Genomic DNA, 6,000 nt, shown 5'->3' on the forward strand with positions numbered 1-6,000 from the left:
TTAGTGCCATTAAAAAGAAGGCTCAGGGGCTGGGGATGTGGCTCAAGCGGTAGCACGCTCGCCTGGCATGCGTGCGGCCCGGGTTCGATCCTCAGCACCACATACCAACAAAGATGTTGTGTCTGCTGAAAACTGAAAAATAAATATTAAAAAAAATTCTCTCTCTCTCTCTCCCCCCCTCTCTTAAAAAAAAAAATAAGGCTCAGGAACAATAGGAAAGATACCTGAGGGCATCTCGGGAATTGGCAAGACCCAACCCAAGCCAGGCTCAAGAGTGTAAAAGTGTAAACTCCTTTCAAAGATTTTTGCTTTGAGAAGAAATCCCCAGGGTGCTCTGTTTGCACAGGGACACCTAGTTTTTTGAATTATTTGCCAGGATTTATTTCCTGTATTCAATCATCCAGGCACTCAGAGTCCCCTGCAGCTGTGGTCCAGAAGGGCCCAAGTACTCCAGTCACTGGTGGTAGACCTTGGCATCATACACATGGTGCTGATTTTGCAAGCATGCAGAATGTAAGAGTTACTGGGTCATGGAGGCTTCCACTCAGATTTCAAAGAAAAGTCTCCGAGACTAGGCACTGTGTGAAAGGGTAGGGAATCTCTCCAAGCATTCCCTGAGTGCTGTATGACACTGTGAGAGTGAAACTAAATCTGAAATAGAGACTCAGGAGGTTGGAGATGCCAGGAAAGTGAAACATCTGCATCTGCCAAGGGAAGTAACAGGCAGCAAGCATAGCCAGCCCAAGAGAAGGACCATTTGGACTGCAGTCAACAAGGTCATAGGGACAGGGTTACCCAAACTCTTTGGAGCTCACATCTTGCCACTCTCAATCCTGTAGCTCCATCTGATCCAGATGCCAGACATGGAGCTACAGGATTTAATGTTTGCCCTGCTGGGCTTCTTCTTTGCTATTTTCCTTTTTCCCTTTTGAAATGCAAATTTTTACCTGTGCCATTGTATTTTGAAAGTATATAACTTTTGATTTTATGGGGGCTTACAGCTAAGAGTTTGCCTTGAGTCTCAGAAGAAACTTTGGACTTGAACTTTTCAGCAACACTGGAACTATCCAGATTTTGGAAACTCTTGAAGATGGACTAAATGTATTTTGAATTATGAGTTAGATAAATCTTTAGGGGCCAGGGTCAAAATGTTATGGTTCAGGTCTTGAAGGATGGTCCCCAGCCAATGGTGCAACTGGTAGGTGGTAGAAAATTTAGGAAGTGGGGCCTACTTGGAGGAGGCAGAGGAGGGGCATGCCCTTGAAGGATATGCTGGGCCTTGGTGCCTTCCCCCCAACCCTCTCTCTCTCTGCTTCTTAGCCATCATAAAGTGAGTAGCTTTGCTTTACCATGTGTTCCCTGCCATGTGTTTCTACTTCACCAGAGGTTCAAAAGCAGTGGAGCTAGCTAATCATGGACTGGAATCTCTGAAACTGTGAGCCAAAATAAAGTCTTCCTCCTTATAAGTTCATTACCATGGTATTTTGTCACAGCAATGCAAAGCAGACTAACACACCCATAAACCGAAATTTGGGGAAAATAGGAAACTAAAAAGAGTACAAGGATAACCATTATTAATACCTTTAAATTTTTGTGGTTTTAAATTAATTTTGTTTATAAAGATAATGTATCATAAGAATGAGGTATCTGTTATGGAACTTTGGTTGAAACTACCCAGAAGGAGAAGTTCTCTTTCTTACTGTGACTTACATCTAAAAGATAGAATATGGTGGAAGTTTTGCTACATGACTTCCAGGGACATATCTTCCACTCAGTGTTCTCCTTTCTTTAGTCATTCTCCCTGAGGGAAGCCTACCACCATGTTGTGAAGACAGACAAGCAACCTTTTGGAGAGGACCATGTGAAGAAGAACTGAAGAATTAGCCATGATCATGGTGGCTCCAGATGAAATTTTGATTGCATCTTCATTAGAGATCCTGAACCCAAACTGCTCAGATAAAGCTGCTCCTGCCCACAGAAATCCTAAGAGATAGTACAGATTTGTTATTGTTTTAAGCCACTAAGTTTTCCCCCCTATATATTTCATTGGTGCACTATAATTACACATAATAACAGGATTTGTTGTTATATATTCATATATGTACATGATTTAACAATATAATTGGGTCAGTATTGTTCCCCAGTATTTCCCTTTCCTTTCCATCATCTCTCCCCCCTGGTCTCTTTCCTCTCTTCTACTGGTCTCCTTTCCATTTTCATGAGATTTCCAACCCCACACAAAAAACCTTTCTTTTTTCCTCTGTGGCTTCCACATCTAAGAGAAAAACATATAACCCTTGACTTTCTGAGTTTGGCTTATTCTGCTTAACATAATGCTCTCAACTTTCATCTATTTTCCTGCAAATGATGTAATTTCATTACTCTTTATGTAAACTACTAAGTTTTAGGGTAATTTGTTATGAAACAATAGATTAACTAACACAAAATTGTTTTAGGGATCAAGACCTAAGCTGATCAGTATGTGGCATTCTCCAGGTAAAGTTTATTGATTCAAACCTAAGCATGTTACTAAACTGTCCCAATTAGAATCAAAATAAATAAAATAAATAAAATAAAAAGCAGTTGGGTGAGCAACTGTATTCTATTTTGATAAACATGAAAACCTGTATTCAGATAGTGGTTGGTGCCGCGTTTCTGTTCTCGAGACTAAAAGGCTCAGGGGTCACTCCAGTTAAACTGGGCTAATTGGGCTGCACGAAACAACCATACAAGAGACACAAATACCTTTTTCTTTGGGGTCTCTCCTCTGACCTTAAGGGTCCACAGGAAGAGAGAGAGCAAGAACACAAGCTGACTCCTTTTATTGAGGAGAAGCTATTCAAATGAGGCAAGGGGTCAGGTTTCAGGGGGCTGAGTCTATCTTCAGGACGTCCACTGTCAGCAGGTTGACTGGGTAGTCCACACCCAAGAGCACAGTAAGAGAAAGGGACACACACAAGGCACTTCCGTGGAAGATTCTTTTTTTTTTAAAACAGTGTACATGATAGATTGCATTCACATATTCTTTTTTTTTTTTAAGAGAGAGAGAGAGAGAGAGAGAGAGAGAGAATTTTAATATTTATTTTTTAGTTCTCGGCGGACACAACATCTTTGTTGGTATGTGGTGCTGAGGATCGAACCCGGGCCGCACGCATGCCAGGCGAGCGCGCTACCGCTTGAGCCACATCCCCAGCCACTTCCGTGGAAGATTCTATCCTAAACAAGGCAAGGGGTTAGATTACAAAGGAACAGATGAGCATAGCTTCACCCATGAGGCTGTAGCAAGACACACCCATGCAGGAGACATTGACCCTGGAACCCAAGAAGGGTGGGGAAAGCTCTGCCACATTTCTGTGACTGAGCGCCTCAGCCCCCAGCTGGGGAGTGTGATTCAGTTATGTACAAGATTGGTCTCCCACAGGTTGGCAGCTATCCAACAAGTATACTATGGTATTGCTCTGTTTAGCCTCACATTCTATGGTCCCAGATATTCAGGAGGCTGAGGCAGGAAGATCCCTTGAGCCCAGAGTTTCAGGGCCAGTTCAATACCCTGTCTCTTTTACTTTGTATTTTTTTGGTACTGAGGATCGAACCCCGAAGGGTGCTTAACCACTGAACTACATCTCAACCATATTTATTTTGAGACAGAGTCTGGCTAATTTGCAATCTTTCTACCTTTGCTTCCTGAGTTGTTGGAATTCAGGCAAGTGTCACAACGATTAGAATGGTTGGTGTTTTAAACTTTTATTGTATTTTTTTTCTTCATAGGGTATTCACATTTTTTTGAGACAACACTTACAAATCTGGATTTTTTCACATAAAAATTCAGAGATATCCACACTTAAAAAAATTAGAAAGTCTATGGGAGAGTGAAGCAGGAGTTTCTCAAATTCTAAGCCAGCCTTGAGCAACTTTAATCAGATCCTGTATCAAAATAAAATTAAAAAGAGCAGGGGTATAACTCAGTAGGAGAGCACCTGCCTACCATGTTAAAGGCCCTGGGTTCAATCCCAAGGCCCAACCCCCTCTCTACCAAATTATAAGATCTATAATGTGAGGGCCCTACACTTCCAGGTAACTGAATGGCAGCTGGCCCCTATACATGAGGTATGTGTTCTCTGGTTTACCACAGTTCCCACCATCCTGTATTATTTTTCTCAAGGGGAAGGTAAATTTTAGTTTATATGTGATCTTTGCTTGCAATACTGTTTTCTTATGTTTTTCTATTTCTAAAGTTTTATCATTTTTATGAAAGACCCAAGAGGGCCCCATTTCAAGAAAAAAAGTAAGATGCCCACTTCTCTGTTACCTCTCTGATCCCTGTGGACTTTTGAGCTTTCAATTTTTGTTTAACTTCTTTTTTTCTTTTTTACTAGTGGTTACACACATAAATTGTTAAGAAGTATGATATGAACCAATATATTTTAAGACCACCAAGAAACAGTATCTATAATTTTACTCTTTCATAGAAAACAAAAAAATAAATAGAGTTGGGGTATAGCTCAGTGATACAGCATCCTTGGGTATTTCATCCACAATATCAAAAAAAAAAAAGCTGGATCTCATATCTCATTGGTTATAAATTGTCATTTCAGAGATAGCCAGGTATAACACTGTTTAATCATGATCTTTGACCGTTAAAACAGTAAACACCATTCCATTTTTTGTTTATTGCTTTTTGTGTGTGTGTGTGTGTGTGTGTGTGTGAGAGAGAGAGAGAGAGAGAGAGAGAGAGAGAGAGAGAGAGAGATAGAGATAGATAGATACTGGGTATTGAACTTGCACATGCTAGCTAAATTGCTCTACTCCTTGAGGTACATCCCCAGTCCAAGAATGTTTTTTGGCGGTGGTGGTGTATTTTTCTGAGTTTTTGTTTATCTTTGGAATTTGGAAAGTCACCAGGATTCACTTGGAATCATCTTCAATTCCTGTCTTTCACACAATTTACATTCTATCTATCAATAAATCTTGTTGGTCCTACCTTCAAAATACAGGTAGAATCTGATTACTTCTTACTTGTTTATTGCTACCACCTCAGTTGAGGCCACATTGCCTCTCACTTGGATGACTGGGATAGCCTCCTGAAATGGCCTCACTGAATTCACCCTTGTCCTTTCTCTGCTCAAAACACACTGTTTCCGGGCTGGGGTTGTGGCTCAGTGGTAGAGCACTTGCCTAGCATGTGTGAGGCCTCGTGGTCAATCATTAGCATCATTAAAAATAAACAAATAAAATGAAGCTAATGTGTCCATCAACAACTTAAAAAAATTCTTTTTTTTTTTTTGAGAGAGAGAGAAAATTCTTTTAATATTTATTTTTTTTAGTTTCCGGCGGGCACAACATCTTTGTATGTGGTGCTGAGGTTCAAACCCGGGCCGCACGCATGCCAGGCGAACGCCCTACCACTTGAGCCACATCCCCAGCCCAAACCATTTATTTTGAATCGACTCCTTTCTCTCTCTCTCTCTCTCTCTCTCTCTCTCTCTCTCTCTCTCTTTCTTTCTTTCTTTCTTTTCAAAGCACACAACACAGTCTATCACATAAACTAGTAATTACTATGTTTATTATTATTTCCTCTTGCTAGAATTTAAGTTCCACGACATTAGGGACTTTTGTCCTTTTTGTTCACTGCTCTACATCTGGTAACATGAACAGCACCCCCCACATCGCAGGTGCTCAAAAAATATTTGTTGAATTGAATGAATAGAACATATATAGATATCCTCTGATATCTAAATATCAGGTTTACTGATACTGTTTAGGTTACTGGTTCCTCAATCAGTAACCTGGAGTCTAAATAATCTGAATTTATTTTTCCCAAGTAGAGGGAATTCATGGAAAATTCTCAAAACACAAGTTCCCCTTTTCATATCCAAATGAGAATCCTAAACTTTAAGAAATTGTTTATACATTTGGTTCTCTCCTCCAAGCCATTCATCTGACTCAGCTTCATGGGAATTACTTGAAGACTAAGGGATAAAAGGGGTTCCTCTTCAATTT

The sequence above is a fragment of the Spermophilus citellus genome (genome assembly GCF_964194105.1).
Source record: "Spermophilus citellus genome assembly, chromosome: 17".
Classification (NCBI taxonomy): domain Eukaryota; kingdom Metazoa; phylum Chordata; class Mammalia; order Rodentia; family Sciuridae; genus Spermophilus; species Spermophilus citellus.